The sequence below is a fragment of the Ochotona princeps genome, chromosome X (genome assembly GCF_030435755.1).
Source record: "Ochotona princeps isolate mOchPri1 chromosome X, mOchPri1.hap1, whole genome shotgun sequence".
Lineage (NCBI taxonomy): Eukaryota > Metazoa > Chordata > Mammalia > Lagomorpha > Ochotonidae > Ochotona > Ochotona princeps.
Window position 1 is genome coordinate 17,582,681 of NC_080865.1, and position 18,928 is coordinate 17,601,608.

Sequence of the window (18,928 nt, forward strand, 5' to 3'; positions counted from 1 at the left end):
TAGGCCAAAAGGTAAATATTCTGAAACTGCAAAAAGTCTATCACCTGTAAGTTTGATTTCATTATAACACACTTCTCAAAAGAGAGCAGTCATTTTTATATACCCTTGAATAGCCAATATACATAACCTAACCTTCCTTTAACCTCACATGTCCACATTAAGTCCTTCTTTTATTTTATGAGTTACCAGAATGTGCTGTGGCATTAGCTGCTTATTTTTAGTTTACTGATTAAATTTTGATGAGACTCTTCAGATGTCAGTACAATCAAAGAAAGTTAATATTGCTGGACAAGATCAATGCATAATGAGTACAATTTATAAATGAAAAAGTAAAAGAATAAACAGTATGGCTTTGGCTATATTATTTTAGGCATAATACAGCACAGAAAAATTTAGCAACAAACACAACAAATCTGCATTTTAAATGTGATTACATGAGTTCAATTTCCCTGATACTGTTCAATAAATAAGGGCAAATACACTAAATAACTTCAAGCGCGCAACATGTACAATTCAGTCAAAAAGAAATAACTTCTCATCTCTTAAATTCTCACATTGTCCAATTCTGTATGCATATAACAAAAAATGACATTGAGAAATCAGTGCAAATAGCATATGGGACAAATTAGATATGCCTTTGCTGGCACCAAAGGAAATAGTTCTTTCTATAGCATTTCATACTACTGTATCACTAACAAATCATGTCACTGCAGTGATTATGGCTAAAGAAACTACATTAAAGCTACTGGGGGAATCAAAATTTAAAGGCTTGATACAGTAAACACTTTAACCTCAATTCCAAAGTGTGTATTTTTCAGGATAAAGTCCTTTGTTTTCAAAAATTTTATTTATTTGAAAAGCAGAATTATAGCGAGAGATGGAGAGAAACAGAAAGAGTCATAAAGAAATCTTCCATCTGCTGGTTCACTCCCCAAATGACAGCAACTGCAGGGGTTAGGCAAAGCAAGGTTAGGAGCTCAGAACTCCAACTGTGTCTCCCTAAGGGTGGTGGGGGCTCAAGTATTTGGACCACCTTCCACTGCTTTCCCAGGTGCATTTTCAGGGAGCTGGATTGAAAGTGAAGCAGCCAGGACTTGTCAACCAGTATACTACTACCTCTCACAGTCTTCATTAGCAGGAAGTTAAGAGTTAGAAACTGGAGGCAGGAATCAAACTTAGGAATTCAGCATGGAATACAGGTGTCTTAACTGCTAGGCCAAATACCTGTTCCACTGGTCTGTTTCTTGTAAAAATCATCAAAAATATTAAAGGAAATTTGTTTCGAAAAAATTAAATTAAAAATGCTGCATAGTAAGAATTATATTCTATATGTAAGTGATATATATATATATATATATATATATATATATATATATATATATGTGGATGGATGGATTTGTTTGTAAAGTTAAACTAATAGGACCTTGGAAAAACACTTTTTAAAATTTTTTCCTGGAGGAGAAACAGACAGAGAAATTCTCCAACTATTAATTCATGCCCAAAATGCCTGAAACAACCAGGGGTGGACCAAGCTGTAACAGATTCCAGAACTCTCTGGGTATCCCATGTGAGTGTAGGGAGCCCACTATTTGAACCATCATCTGCTGAATAGGAAGCAAAGTCAGATCTGAAACCTAGTCACTCCAATATGAGTGTTCCAAGTGCATCTTAGTTGCCATGCTCATCATCCATCCCACATGGTGTGTGTACAGAACAGTTTATTCAATAGCAAAATAACAAATACATATTCATATGTGAGTGTGAGCTACCCCACACAGAAAACTACTTCTTATCCTTTGAAAACTAATGCTGTATCCTGCAGAAGCAGCCTACACAAATCATAAGGATGACTCATAAGAGCTTAAGTTTTGGGATGATACCAACCAGAAGGGGGAAATGCATGTATACAGGCAATAGAGGAATGCTAACCTTGAATTGTCTGTCACTTTTGTTGTTATACTCCTCTGTTCAATCTAATTGAACCAGAGAGCTATCAATTCCCAAACAAAAAGCAGAAGAGAAATGAAATGTAGGTCCTAGAGATTCCACAAACCAGAAAAGGTGCTTAATTACATTTGACTAGAGATCACATATCTCCAAAGGGAGATCTGATTTCATAACAATATCTTATTTTGCTTATAGCTGGAAGGAATTGTGTAAATTTGACTTGATGCTGTATCCTCATGCTTGTCACTATACTTGAAAAATAGCAGACATGCTAATGTAAAAACAAACTAGTTACCAGTTGCCCAGAAGCTTTATTACTCATGATTTTGAGATTAAAAAGAAAAATGCATTCATTGTGTCCTCAAAAGAAGAAATGTTAATGAGCAATATATTCAATAGTCATAATACTATATTTTACAGTACAATTTCTGATAGTATCTTCCAAGCAGTCTACTAGCAAAATAGCAACAGAGGCAATATACTCCATATTTGTATGTTTAGAAGTGGGCTCAAATGACTTCCTAAAACAGCCTGGACACAATAAAAACCTGCCTGGGGTAATGCCACGCCAAAAGAAACTCACTGCATCTGGCTGAAAACCACCTCTGTAAACAAAACCTAAAAGATCTGACTCACTCTGCTTTCCTTTCTGCCCCCACACAACCCTCCCCCAAAAAGGGAAAAAAAGGCAACAATTCTGAAAGAAATGCTGACAAGTAACCTTACAGGCCTAGAACATTCAGAGTATCATGCTACTCTAAATGTTAGAGACAAAGAATTATAGTTCATTTGGGGATATCCTTGGGTGTTTAAGAATTTCTATTCACCAGAAACCGATTCCCAAACTTTCCAAGATTGACAAACCTTGTCAAACTGGATTACTTAATTAAGTGCAGCCCTGGGTGACGATAACAGTTTTTCTGACTTATTGGTCACTTCAGTACTCCATTTTCAAAGTCTCTGTAAACGCTTTCCTCTAGTTACACACCTGGTCATCAGAAATGAAGGACGAGTTGATACAGGAGTTCTGTAGGTTTTTTTTTAGTTTTCCCCCAGCTGTGCATCACTAAAACATTTCTACCATTTTATTTCATCTGTGTATGGAGAACCTTGTAAGTTCAGAAAAGTGAATAAACTGAGACTTGGCTTGTTTAGAGTCACATCCTAGGTATCATTCTGACCACAGTACTGAACCAAGAATGGGAGCTTTTCAGCTATCAGCTAGCTTAATTTCATACATTTTGGAAAAAATTTTCCAATTGTAAAATGGCCATTTTTGTGATGAGTAATTAAAAGCAACAAACAAAACAGCATATAAATCTGAGACAAGCACATGTCCTGATGCTCTCATAAGTTCTGCCCCATTTTATTTGCTCTTTGACTGCAACAGGAATTTGACCAGTTGAGTCACGCTAGCTCTTTACAAATGCTATATATTTTCTTGGGCCAGTACCATGGCATAGCAGCTTAAGCCCCTCCCTGTGGTTCTGGCATCCCACATGGATACCGGTTTGAATCTCAGCTACTCTACTTCCAATTCAATTCCCTGGTAATGTGCATGGGAGAGGAGCAGAAGGCACACATCCTAGAGCCCCTATACCCACACTGGAGATATCCAAAAAGCTCTTAGCTCCTAGCTTCGAACAGACCCAGCTCCAGCAGATGTGGCCACTTGGGGAGTGAACCAGGATAGAATCTCTCTCTCTCTCTCTTTCTATAAATCTGCCTTTTAAATAAAAATATTTTCTTAAAAAAAATGGCTATGTATTTTCCAATTTTTAAAGCCTTTGTTTATGTCATTCTCCTTGATTTAAGTGATATACCTTCCTTTTAGCTTATATGGATCCTAATACCATTACTAATAACAGTAAAGTCATCCCCTTCCTTAGAAAAATATTTCCACTAGCTAAGGAGGACATAATCCCACTGGTTTCTGCATTCCTTTAGCTTTTCAGTGTGTAAGTCTTCATTCTTATTTGCTCACTGGTTTTGTTGCTATTACTTTTCCAATATTACAAACTGCTGGAGGATTAGGCTATGACCTGGCCACTCTGCACCAATCACAGAATTCAGCACACAGCTGGTACAAGGAAATGCTCAGTGACAGCTAAGTCATCAAATCCCCTGAACTGCCTAGACCAACAAGTTACTTATGTTTCACTGTTATCAGATTTTTATTTTCCCATTTCCTCCTATATCCTTCTTTTTCTACTTTATAAAACAAAACCAAATCATATGTTTTTTTAAAGATTTATTCATTTTAGTACAGCCAGATATACACAGAGGAGGACAGACAGAGAGGAAGATCTTCCGTCCGATGATTCACTCCCCAAGTGAGCCGCAACGGGCCGGTGCGCGCCGATCCGATGCCGGGAACCTGGAACCTCTTCCGGGTCTCCCACGCGGGTGCAGGGTCCCAATGCATTGGGCCGTCCTCGACTGCCCTCCCAGGCCACAAGCAGGGAGCTGGATGGGAAGTGGAGCTGCTGGGATTAGAACCGGCGCGCATATGGGATCCCGGGGCTTTCAAGGCGAGGACTTTAGCCACTAGGCCATGCCGCTGGGCCCAATCATATGTTTTTAAACACTGAATTAAATGGAAATTATATGATACATATCATGAATATTTTTTATTCAATAAACTTACGTTTTAAGGCAGTTATTTGGGAAAAATGCATAAATTTTAATTGTTACTTCATAATTCACTTCGTGAACACTTAATCATTTACTTAACTAATCCTCTGTTGGTGTTCAATTAAGACAGTTCCATTTCTTTATTATCAATATTGCTGATAAATGTGCCTAAACATTATATATTTGTTGGCATTATTTTGTGTTTTTTTATTTATTCAAAAATGTTAGATTAATGTGATTCTTACACATTTTTAAGGGGTACAATGCAACTTTTTAACACATGCACAGCCCTTATTTTCTTTTTTATAAAATGTTTATTTTTACCTATTGGAAGGAGAGAGAAATCTTCCATCTGCAGGTTTACTCCCCAAATGTCCACAACAGTGAGGGTTGGCACAGGTTAAAGCGATGGTTTGGAACCCCATCTAGGTCTCCCATGTGAGTGGTAGGTGTCCAACTATTTGAGCCATCATCTGCTGCCTCCTTGATTGCTTTGCCAGGAAGCTAATCCAGAAGCAGCATTTTTGTCATGTAGACTTGAATTCAGATTTCTATGTAGGATGCGGGGGCCAAAGCAGAAGCTAAATCCACTGTGCTTTACGTCTACCTCTTACTTTCTGAAATTAAATGTGTGGGTGAATTAGTAATTATTGCTAATTTGCCATCCAGGAAGTCTGTATCAGTTTCATTTTTGCCAACAATATATAGGAATGCTTAATAAACGAGAGCAGTTTTCTGGGGTTGACAGATAGGGACGGGAGATAGGAGATTAGCTGTAAAGGAATGACGAAGGAACCAGATCACAGATTGAGGACAAAAAACACAAATTGAAACAGTGGATCAGAAAGTTTTTATTAAACTGGCTTCTATTTTTTGGCATGCTTATCTTTGATAATTAAAAATAAACTTTCAAAAGACTCATATTCTCCATACTTGCCAAAGATAAGCATTAGTAGTTTTTCAATTTAGTGAATTTATTAAATTAAAAATAGTATCTTGTTACTTTAACAAAGGCAAATATTTAATACATAGTGCATAGAATGAGCTAGCTCTATTTTTTCCTTTTTTAATTTTTATTTTAAATTGTGTGGTCTCTGTTCTTTGTGGGAGTACACACTTTAGTTTTTTTTAAAGATTTATTTATTTTTATTACAAAGTCAGATATACAGAGAGGAGGAGAGACAGAGAGGAAGATCTTCTGTCCGATGATTCACTCCCCAAGTGAGCCGCAACGGCCAGTGCTGCGCCAATCTGGAGCCAGGAGCCAGGAACCTCCTCCGGGTCTCCCATGCAGGTGCAGGGTCCCAAGGCTTTGGGCCGTCCTCGACTGCTTTCCCAGGCCACAAGCAGGGAGCTGAATGGGAAGTGGAGCTGCCGGGATTAGAACCGGCGCCCATATGGGATCCTGGCGCATTCAAGGCGAGGACTTTAGCTGCTAGCCCACAACGTTGGGCCCCACACTTTAGTTTTAAATGCATGCAAAATAATTTTCTCTAAAAAACAAAACTAACTCAAAGCAACTATCCTCTTAATAGTATCTTTCCATGTGTTTTCCATATTTGACCTCTTCCCCCACACATATGTGGCCCTCACGTGGGAAATAGTATTCACTACCAAATGGGACACATATTTTCTAAAAAACAATTCAAAAATAGAGAGGCCTTCACAAGAGCTCCTTCCTTTCTGAGAACAATTGAACAGAAGTCCTGTGAGGAAAGCCTGGTCTCTGAGGAAAGGGATTTGTCTAACGAATCTCACCACAGTATTTTCCTGTTGCTGTGGAAAGGACAAGGGAATTTGTCCAGAGGACTGAAAACAAATGTTTCATATTCAGATAAAGAAGAGACAATCAAATTTAAAACCACCCACCTAGAAAATGCAGTAAAAGACACGTATAATTTCATGAATCACAGGAAGGAGTGCCCTAAGAAGGCAATGAAGAGTAACAGCATGAAGCAGAGGGTCCTAAGAGTTTCCAGCCATCCTCAGCTTCATTCCAAGGAGCTTCAAAAGATTATGTCATTGATAACCAGCACAAAGAACTCACACACACACACACACACACACACACTCACACACACACAACCTCACAGTAAAAGCAGTAAGATGTGTTGAATGCTACAGCACATCCCTCTATCAAATTTGACTCACGCTGGGAAGACGGAATTGAAGGATAATTAATTCATTAGGGCATCTAAAAATCACAAAATTCTAGGAAGCAGATTAGTCATGAGGATAATCCTTTACAGAATTAGACGCCTTAGTGAAATGATTGGACATAGGCCAGGATTTTTGGGGGAGGCCTCATCATGAACACGATACTGTAAATTATCTATATAAACATCATCCTCAATGCCTTCACCTCCTGCCTTTCTCTAGTATAGGCACTGAAAAAGCTCTGCATTCCTTGGAATTAAAAAAGGCAATTGGTCCAGTTCTGGACAATGTGATGTAGGAAAAAGGGGCTTCTTTGCAAGAGGGGACACTTCTATGCTCCCTTTCTTCTTACATGGAATACAAATGGGAGGCTTGCAGCAGAGCTCTTGTATACTATGAAGATGAGAACCACATGCTAAGCTTCATGGAATGGGCAAAAACAGAAAGATATGTGTTAGTGAAGACACCCTTCCTTAAATGTCTTTCTTTGTGAGATAATGATACCATTATCTAATTCCCTGCTCACTGTATTCCCTGTTATGTTCAGCCACACATCTTCCTACTAATATACCAGAGACAGACAGATGAATAATAATTGGGCTATCTATTGCTGCAGGAAGAAATAGACACATATTGAAAATGCAATAAACACATCATAAATGCTATAAAGGATGTGAAGGATCCACTAAAGGAAAAGTATCATCCTCAATTGAACCAGAAAAGATATGAAGACTTCACAGACAATACATCAACTGAAAATCTCGGAACATCTTCAAAATTTAAAATGTGCAGGCTAAGAATGGAAGAGAAAGAAACTTTACCTCTTGTCCAATACTTCAGCATCTATTCCCATGCTAAAGATAAAGAAGGCAAGGAAACTTCAGGACAATATGATATAGTATTATTCCCATTCTTCCAACATAAATTAATAAAAACTTACCACAGCCAACTCTCTGTGCCAAGACCACAAGGACATTACCACAAGGACATAAAATCTACCCTCATGCTGCTTATGGCCCAGTGGGTATTATCAAGGCAATCTCAACAGCTAGGTAGTCACAGCTCAGCGGCTGCATAATTATGCCTCAGATACTTTAACTATGCCTTGGCCTAAAAGTCTGACTTTCCAAAATCCCAAAGTAAAATTGACATTTGTCCCTTACCAGGTAGGAATTACCTCATTAGTAAAATAAAAAAATAAAGACAACACATTGTCATTGGTGATCATTAAAAATCTCAGTACAATTACAAACTTGGCAAATATCCCAGGAGATCAAATCAGCCTATTGTGTAACTTGGAGCTTCAAAATCTCTAGAGACAATCTGGATCCAAGTACTTAAGAAAATGATCTCACCATCTATCCACCTCCTTGAAACCGCTTCTGCAATACCCAAGTGCAGCCTTAGCTATCAGAGAAAGTTAAACTTACAGAAGGCCCCTCCCACATACCAATTTAGTTACTAATTGGAGGCAAATAATCTGTTTGGTCATTTAACCAAATTTTATATAAACTAATACCTTTTGTTACTAATCCTAAAGCATATCTTCTCCCTGGTCTTCTTATCACACATTATGAAATCTGAAGAAAGTTCCTTGAAAATACAGCTTCTTAACTTCCCATCCAACTGAAACATCCATCTGCTTCAGAGATGAGAGTAACCCGTAGGGTAGTAATTAATGTTGTCTAGTACAAAATCATGAGGAATGCAAGTACTCAGAAGAAGGACCGAAAATCCATTGCATTATAAATGAACTGTTCAGAATCATCTGGAAAAAATATTAAGTCCTGCTGGCAGCACACATGAATATCCACAAAAACATTCTTTGGTCTTACTTACCTTGTTATTCTGTTCTAAAATTGCTTTTCACATTTTCAGTGCTCATTCATGCAATTAAACTCGGAGCAACTTGGAGCACTGGGTTTAAAACCAGGTACTGTGGGGCCTGGTGGCGTGGCCTAGTGGCTAAGGTCCTCGCCAGGATCCCATATGGTCGCTGGTTCTAATTCCGGCAGCACCAATTCCTCTCTGTCTCTCCTCCTCTCTGTATATCTGACTTTGTAATAAAAGTAAAATGAAAATCTAAAAAAAATATATATATATATAGCTAGGACTTACTGTCCTAGTAAATAAAAAAAAAATAAAAAATAAAAAAAAACCAGGTACTGTGCACCTTTGGCTCCCCACCCTCTCTTGCAATGACCATCAGGGTCGCTCTGGAGCCCCCATAATTAGGTCAAACAGACAGCGAGAGAGAGACCAATAAGGAAAGCTTAGAAAAGACAAGAAAAAGTCAGCTTGGACTCCCATATACTTTACTAGGTAGAAGAAAAAGATCAGTTACTCCTCACTAAGGTGTTAAAGATTTCTCTGCACATTGCTCCTAAAACTGTTCTGATCCTCAATCACTAACATATGGCTTGTTAGAGTTATAAACCTGTTTGGATTATCCTAAAATTCACGGAGTTCAGTAAAATCACGCTTGAATACCATAAGCTGCTAAATACAAATATGAAGAAAAAAAAAGACATGAGACAGCTGAATAGTACCCTATAGCCCATTTTAAGGTTTATAGCAGTTGGTTATGTATAAACTAAAATTGAGATGTCAATGAAGTAGTTACAAGATGTGGTTAAGAACTTGCATTTTCTAACACATTGGTCACTCAGTACCATGTCAATTAACTTCATGATGTTATAAATTTCCATGTTTCTACCTGTTGTTGAATTTGTGTTGTGGCTTTTCATTGGAGGGGATGATATTCTGCCAGCTCTGCTTTCATATCAAGGATGGTCTCCCAATGAAACTTCTGAATTTATCTGGACAATAAGATGCTGGACTCCCTGCACGGTCCATGCCCACAATGATGGAATTATGACTGGATATGAGCTGTACTGCTGTAATAATATGGAGGAAATCAATATGAGGGGAGGACTTGGGGAGGGGTTGCGGGAATCCCAGAGCCTATGGAACTGTGTCATAAAATGAAATTCTTTAAAAAGTAAACTAGTAAAAAAAAAACCAGGTACTGTGGGAGAGAAAGGCAACATACAAGTGGATCTACACCTGCAGATCACCAGGGCTAGTAGGAAGATGGGCTACCACAGCCTCTTAATGGAATCAGAAAAATCCAAACATCTCAGGACTCCCCATTCTGCCTGTATCACTTAGTATAGAGAATTTCTGAGTTATGATGCTAAATACTGGAATTAATCTCAGGAATCAATTCCATACTATAGCTCAGCTATAATAATCACATTGAGAAGCCAATGCCAAATCTTTAGATTTAGTCAAAGACCAATGAAACTGCTTGGATCTCATTCCCATTTGATAATGAATAGCACTTACAGTATAGCTTGTAACTTACCATAATGAAATCAAGTTCACACAAAATCTTTTACACATGCATTATTAAGAGGATAATAAGATAAGTCTAGGGTTGCAAGTTATAGTACAATGGATTTTATTTGCTATATGTGTGTAGACATGTTGTTTTCTAGAAACCTTTAGCCTTGCTCTTGAGGAAATTTTTCATGTTTTGAGATTCTATATTCAGTCACTTGATAGGTTCTATAACTCTAATTTCTGCATGCATCTTTTATTCATAATACCATATTTTGGCTGTTGCAGGAGACAGAAACTAGAGTACTTTTGCCTAGTTCCCTATTCAGTACAGTCCTTTAACAAATCCGTTAGAAGCAGAAAATAAGACTATATTTTCCCTCAAAGTAGTTCATTTATATAATAGCATATAATAAAATATTTCATAGACTAATATTGTATTTAAAATGTCTTGGTATGCTATTGGCTATTATGTCTACATGAATACAAGAGGAAAATACACCGACATTTTCTTTAGTCATCTTATTTCTAAGGTAATAAATATTTTCACATTTAGCTAACTTATTACTAGTGAGCAGTTTATCATGGCAAATCCTTCTTAATGGTTCAATGTACATCTACTGAATACCTAGTTTATGACAGATATTTCACTAAACACATAAGTCATCATTTGTCTCAAAATAGCTATCATAAGTTTTAAAAAATAATCATTTTATTCTGTGAACACAATCTAGGGAGCTGAAATTATGCATCAGTATTTCAGAAAGTTAATAAATATTATATTGTAAAAAAGTTATTCATGAATTTCAAAAAAAATTTACACCAAAGAAAACTTATGTTACTTCCACTCTTCCCATTAACTTTCCAAAGTATCCTCAGCTGATTGCTCACATCTTCCAAAGAAGTTTGCTTATCTCCAAAATGTCTTCCTCCTTCATCCTTTGTGTATGGAAAATCAGATTTCTTCTTTCAAATAGACACTGAAGGATGGTTTGGCCTTGGTTTCTGAGAAACTATTTGATGATGCAGATTTTTTTTAACCTCAAGAACTTAGTCCTTAAACTTCTGGGTATGATTAACTCAAAACATACAAGATTGCCTCCCTCTTCAGCACACATATATAGACATCGCCTACGATACTTGAATACCACAAGGCTTAAGAACTACAGAAAAAAAACCTAACATAAGGTATTATTGAACATAGGGTACTAGACAGCAAACTCATAATTGCTAGGAGGAATAGAAACATAATACAACTAAGTTTTTATCACCTTGGCTTTTAGCCTGGGCTAACTGCAGCCAGTAAACAGCAACTATTGGAAGAGGAGGGCCACATGAAAAAAAAGAAAAAAAAAACTCAATTTTTCTGGCCTAAGGGACCATCAAAGCCCAAGTTTGGAAATGTTGAAAAGAATAAGAAATTCTAGAAGAAAATAAAACAGAGAATTACCACACTCTGCCTATCCACATCTTTAACTTAACTTGGAACTACATTTGTGTAGAACAGATACAAAACAAAAAGAATAATTTCTGAACAAAGAAGATACTAGTGAATGTAGAAAAGCAGAAAGTGCATGCACTTACTTGGTAGAGAGGATAGAGTATGCTTTTTGGTGTAGAACGTAAAATTAGATACGTAAAAAACTTCAATCACTAAGAACCAGAAATCCTTATAGAAACAATATAGGACACTAATGGCTGCTGAGGTTGCAGCAGAAGGGCTGGGCTTATATCAGACCTGACACATCACTCCAGCCTCAGCCCGGAACCGGAAAGGGCCACAGGAGCCAAACACATCACTGGACTAGTAGGGCTCCTGCTGGCCAACGATGAGCCTAGGCCCATGTGTGGGTCTGGCGATCAGCCTCTACAGAGCACTGCACCCTCCCCCGAAGCAATCCTACTACCCTGCCAACACCTGAACTGTTGGGACTATCTGAGGATAAGTGTGGCCAGGGGAACAGACACTCTCATCGCCCTGGCTGAACTCTGGGTCTCCACTGAGATAATGGGTAAGTCCATTAACTTCCTGGTGGACACAGAGGCTGCCTATTCCGTGTTGCCTGCCATGCTGGCTGCGCCTATCCTTCCCAGATCTCGGTTATGGGTATTGATGGAACTCCTTCTAAACCCTTACAGACAGGTTGTTTGCCGTGCACCCTCAAGGAAATAACCCTTCACCCATTCCTTCCTGGTCATCCCCTCGTGTTCCACTGTTGTTGGGACATGACATCTTATCCACACTGAGTGAGGGGCCTCCCCTCACCCTGTTCGGAACACAGCCTTTGCTGACATCACTTCAGCAGCACTGTCACTCGGCACAAAAATCTCAAAATACTTACTCTGTTGACAGTTTTTCAGTTTGGCCTCTCGACTGTTATCCAGACTACGAACCCGTCTTACTATACAACTTCTCCGAGAGCACACAGACCAGTGCCTTCCACATTCCAACCCAAACTCGCCAGTGGATTCGGACACCCTTCCTCTCCAACTGGGAGACTTGGTTCTGCTCACTTCAGCCAAGGTGGACCAGACCTCACGCAGTGCTCCTCACCATACTCACTGCAGCCAAACTTCTTGGCCACACCTCCTAACACCATCTCTCCCGTCTTAACCCTTTTCAAGTCACTCTCTCATCTCAATAGGGAGTTCAACAGACAGGGCCTACTACACTAACCTTTAAACACCAAAATGACTCCCCTGTGTCCAATTTTACTAATAATCCTGCTCTACCTCCTGATAACTAAACATTGAACACTTGGTCTTCTAACCACAAATAAAGGGGGACCCTACATATTTTTACAAGAGAAATATTGCTATTATATTAATGAATCTGGCATAATAGAAACTAAAATTAAAAATTTACAATTGGTATGTAACAGACTCAATAATTTACAAGACTCAGGCAACAACTCTGGTCTCAATATTTGGGAATCCCTACTCATGTCATGGCTCATTCCAATACTCAACTCCACTAGTAACTATAGGTCTCTTATTAACTATTGCCCCTTGTTTCCTAAGGTTCACCCAAAAACATTTTTTGTGAAGCCTCATGGGTCACCTTCTAGCAAATACAACTCCACTCCATACTCCAGTGCCTGTGGAGCTTCTTCTGGACCTCACTTAAGGGCGACATCCTTCCTTAGCAGGAAGTAGCCAGAACAACTTCATCGCCCTTCTCCTGTTATCAAGAGGCCAGAATGATGGCTGCTGAGGGTGCAACAGGGAGACTGGGCTTATTTCAGACCTGACACATCACTCCGGCCTCAGCCCGGAACCGGAAAGGGCCACAGGACCCAAACACATCACTGGACTAGCAGGGCTCCTGCTGGCCAATGATGAGCCTAGGCCAACATTCCTTACCTTATTAGGGCACAGAGTCTGTACCAGCACCCATGTCAAAAGGGGTTTAAAACCCTCACCCTCACCATTCTGCCTGCCTTCTCTTCACACCCAAACGCGAATCTCAATAAGTCTCTGTACATTTTTTTTTACAACCAGCTGATGTTTTCTTTTCTCAGGTGGTCAGCAAATCTAACAGACACCATGTACATTGAACAGAAATAGCTAATGAGTACAGCCTTACAATACTCTATTTGGATGTCTGACTAAGCTCTGGAACTATGCTTACACAGACTTTCAGCAGTCCATTCAAAAAGAAAAGACCTGAACAAAGTGAAGACCTACTGTACAAAAAGCAGAGTTGGCTGTTGCAACCTCATTTTTTAAATAAATGAGGTTTTTACTTTTTAAATAAAAATAGGTTTTATTTTTTAAATAAATAAATACACACACACTAATCGCAAACACTAAAAAACAATACTTTTTGGATGAAAATAATATAAAAACTCAATTTAACTCTCATAATAACTAATTATAATCCAAAAATACCCAACATAGAATCAAAAAAAATAGAACACATTGTAAAGAGGAAAGGAAATCAATCTAGAGCAACTCCATGATGAACCAAATGGATTTAACAAGATGACTTTCATGTGGGTATCCTCAATGGAATACACGTTTTTAATTCATGAAAGCCTGACTATCATCTCCATGAGAAAAATGCCAAAAAAAAAACACCTCTTTCTAAATCCATCAGATAGTTTAGGACAAGGCAGACCACTACCCAAAAACTTATAGACAGGTAAATAGAGAAAATCTAACTTAGAAAAAAATCTAATTTTTTGAAGCTGAAGACCAGGAGAAAACTCCAGAACTAGTATCAGGGTCAAAAACCTAAACTGTAGTTTAACAATTAGTCTTTATGAAAGCATAATCTTAGTCTTACCACACACCTACTTTTGTGAATTTTCTCTCCAGGATTCCCACTAAGCTCTCACAACAAAGAACAGAGAATTCCCTTGGACATTTCACAAAAGGAGGGGGAAACAGTCTGGTTTTTTTCTTTAATGATACACTCATTAAAAAAATAAGATAAGAAAAACATTTTCTTAATAAGGTCTACCATAAGAAAAAATACATTTCACAAACCAATAACCATTATCATAATAAATGGGGAAAAGTTGAAAGAATCTCCCACCAGATCTGGAACAAAACATGGATGGCTACTTTCACCACTCTTATTTAATACAGTACTGGAAATTTTAGCCAGAGCAATTATAAAGGAGGATGAAATAAAGTGAAAAAATTCATTCCAGTCCCCATCTAGCTTTCTTATTTCACCGAAGGTGGGAAAATGGCAAAAACAAAAAACTCAGCAGCACTTGTGAAGGTCACAGCCCAGAGGCACAAACTCGTAAGTCTGAGACCTAACCATAAAGCTGCAGAATATTTCCTTTTTCTTCACATCTTAGCATCATTCAAATAGGGCTCCACATAATAAAAGTAGATGCAATTGAAAGAACTCCATGTCCTAGATATTTAAGAGCAAGTCTTTCTAGGAACTCAAAAACAACAAGAAAATAAAAATAAATGCACCAGAGGAAATCTTGTTCTGAAGTCTACAGGAAACACTAAACACAATCCAGTTCCTAGCCAAAAACAAAGCCTTACAATAAAGGTCTTTTTGCCTCAGTCCCTTTTACCCAGTATATCACATCTATCTTTCAAACCAAAATTACAAGGCATACTAAAAAAGAAAATACAATTTGAGAAGACAGAGCATCAGAATTAGATTCAATTATGGCAGAGGGATATTGGTATTATTAATTCATGAAAACCTCAGCAGAGAAATTAATATAAACAAGGAAATTCTATGCAGGAGAAAGTCACAGCTTTTATTGAGGGTTGCCCATGTAGGCATATCCTGCTTGACCAGATATGGCAACCAAAATTCAGAAACCAGGTACATATCATCAATTTTGACATTTGTACAAAGCAATTCTGACTCACAGATACATGTGGTATGGCTCATTGCTCCAGGTAAAAATATCAACCATTAACATAAAAAGCATCTAGTGAGCCACATTCCCAGGAGTTAGTCAAGAGTCAACCTGGTTCCAAGTTCCCTTGCAAACATCAAGTAGTTAGTAAGTAGGCCTGCTGTGTCAAGAATTTTGTATAAGCCTTACATATAAATATGTAAGAAACAATTCTCAACAATCATTGAACTGAGTTAGAAAAGAAATTAAACAAAATTTTGAATATATATGAATGAAAATACAAAATCAATATCTGCAAAACATAGTTAAAATAATGTTCAGAAGTGAAAACTCCTAAATGCCTATATTAGAAAAAAATGCAAAATCAACTATTAAAGAAAAGTTTTCAAAAATGTATAATTTAGAAATTATCCTCCATGTTGGCCTTTATTTTTTCCAGATGTAATGTCAGGAGAGGAATAGTTTGCAGATAACTGTATAGTGAAACATTTGGTTTCTTTGGAACCCAAAGTATCATAGACTAAAGAGATTACAGGATTGCTGAGCAGGAGGGAACCAGACATTTAAAGTGCACCATTCTGAGTAGGCCCTCGGAGGCCGAGAACTCTGAGGTCACCCACCCCCAACCGGAGCTTCCACAGGGGATGGAAGAAGTCCAAACACTACCGTGCAGAAACCAACGTCATCGGAAAGATAACCAGAAACCATGAGCAGTCCGCAAAAACAGAAGAACAATAAACGTACCCCGGGACCAGGGAGGAGAGCTTTCTCTGGTCCTAGCCTGGCTCCACCTCTGGACCCCCACTCCCCCTCGCAATGACCATCGGGAACGCTCCGAAAACCCCTCATAGCAAACAAACAATCATACAAACTAAAAAAAAACCTAAAATAAATAGACAAACAACAAAAAGTAGAGCTTGGAATCTGACAGGAAAGAGCTGGTGTGGATTGGCTCATGCCTCGCTGGGTGGGACACAAAGATTAGTCACTCCTCACCATGGTGTTGAGGATTTTCCTGCACACCCACCCCCCCCAAAAAAATGTTCTGCACCTTAATTGTCGACAAATGTCTTGTTAGAGTTACAAGCCAGTCTAGATTATCCTAAAATCTGCCAAGATCAGCAAATCATACTTCAACACAACAAATAGCTAAATACTAAAATGAAATAGACACGAGACAGCTTAATAGTACCCTATAGCCATTTTAAGGTATATAGCAGCCGGTCCTGTGTACAAACTAAAATTGAAATGTCAATGAGCTAATCATAGGATGTGGCTAAGAACTTGCTTTTTTCAACATACTGGTTACTCAAAACCATGTCAATTCCATAATGTTGCAAATTGCTGTTGATGTTATATTGGGACTCTTAATTGACTGGGATGATATTCTACCAGCTTTAACTTCAGACCAGAAATAGTCTCCCCAAGAAACTGTTCAATCCATCTGGACAATAAGTAGCTGGACTCTATGCTTGGTATATGTTTGCAAAGAAAGAATCTTGATTGAATTTGAACTGTAATACTGCATCAAGGTGGAGGAATCCACCGGGGGGAAGGGTGTGGGGAGGGGTGGGGGGATTCCCAGAGCCTATGAAACTGTCACATAATGCAAAATAATTAATTTAAAAAAAAGATTGCTTTGGCACACACTTCCATTAATTTGGCTGGTAAGGATACTACTTATTAAATAGACAGCAAAATCAAACTCAGTGTGGTGTCAGTGCTCTGAGATCCTAGTAGCACATGTTGAAAGCAAACTAGAAGGAACACATGACAGATGGCCCAAGTGATGGGTCATAGCTGTTGAACAGTTGTCACTAAACTAAAGCCCAAAAGTAGGCTAAGCCAGCACCTGCAGTGGTGGCATATGGCACCAATTCCTGTCCGGGCTACTCTACTTCTGATCCAGTTCCCGGCTTATAGCCGAGAAAACAGCAGATGTTGGCCCAACTTCTTGCATATGTGCAGGAGATCTGAGGAATCTCCTGGCTTCTGGCTTCAGATTAGTTCATCTCTGGCCGTTGCAGCCATTTGGGGAGTGAACCAGAGGATGGATGATCTTTCTCTCTGTGTGTCTCTCTGTAAATCTGCCTTTCAAATAAAACTAAAATATTTGAAAAAGAAGTTATAAATAATTACACAGAAACATTCAGAGGTACTGCCACAAGGTACAAGGTGAAAAGCCTTCCAGCCAAAAGAAACTAGGAGATGAATAAGAAATGGCCCTAGGCCATTTCCCCACATAATATGGGTAAGACTCTGCCTCATCTCACCAGGTTTCTTATCTTCCTTGCTCCAGCAGGAATTGCAGGGCACTTTGCCAAAACATGGGTCAGACTACATTGAAGCATTGGCTCCATAGCTTTTAGGAAACTATCCAAGGTTGTCAGAAGGCTGCATAGCAAGGCTGTTTTGCAATATGCAGAGCTTATCTACTCCTTTGCGTACCAAAAGGAGTAGAATGATATTCAATTCCAAATTTTTTTTTGAAGCATTTATTAAGAGGAGACACAGTGTTTCAGCTGGATCTTGAAGGATGAATTGCTTAATCGAAAATCTTGTCACCTATCCAAACAAAGACTAATGAAATAAGCCACTACACAAAAGGGGTTAAGCTTAAAACAAATGGCTTATTTGTGCGAGTTTTGGGCTGTGTACAGCAAAGGAAGCCCCTGAACCAGCTGACTTCCCTAATCACTAACTCTTGGGCTCCTGAAAGGATACTCCTAATGTCCGGTAATATCCCTTGGAATTTATGCAATTCTTTCTGGTCAAATTCAATAAGGCCAAACCAAAGGATAACTACCAGTACAAAATAATCAGAAACATCTACCTAATTGAGGGCTAGAACCTGAGGCTGTGAAACAAAGAACCTGAGGCTATGAAACAACCCTAAAGCAGAGCTCTCTGATAAAAATGCAATTTAGCCCAGGGCAGTTAGAGAACCTCCAACAAAATGAGTTTGAACCACATTTCTTTAATTACATGGACAACCAAGATTCACCTATGCCAGAAAAAAAAAATCTAGAAGTGCATTAACTTTTTTTTAAAGATTTATTTATTTTTATTACAAAGTCAGATATACAGAGAGGAGGAGAGACAGAGAGGAAGATCTTCTGTCCGATGATTCACTTCCCAAGTGACCGCAATGGCCAGTGCTGCGCCGATCCAAAGCCGGGAACCAGGAACCTCTTCCGGGTCTCCCACGCAGGTGCAGGGTCCCAAAGCTTTGGACCGTCCTCGACTGCTTTCCCAGACCACAAGCAGGGAGCTGGATGGGAAGTGGAGCCACTGGGATTAGAACCGGCGCCCATATGGGATCCTGGCGTGTTTAAGGCGAGGACCCTTAGCCGCTAGGCCACGCCACTGGGCCCAAGAAGTGCATTACTTTTGATCATCTTAGATTTCACAGCTTCTACCAATACTGCATGTGGAACTGTGTTAAATAATTATGAAGTAAAAAGAATATGTGCTACTTATGAAGACCTATTTTATGTGATTATGTG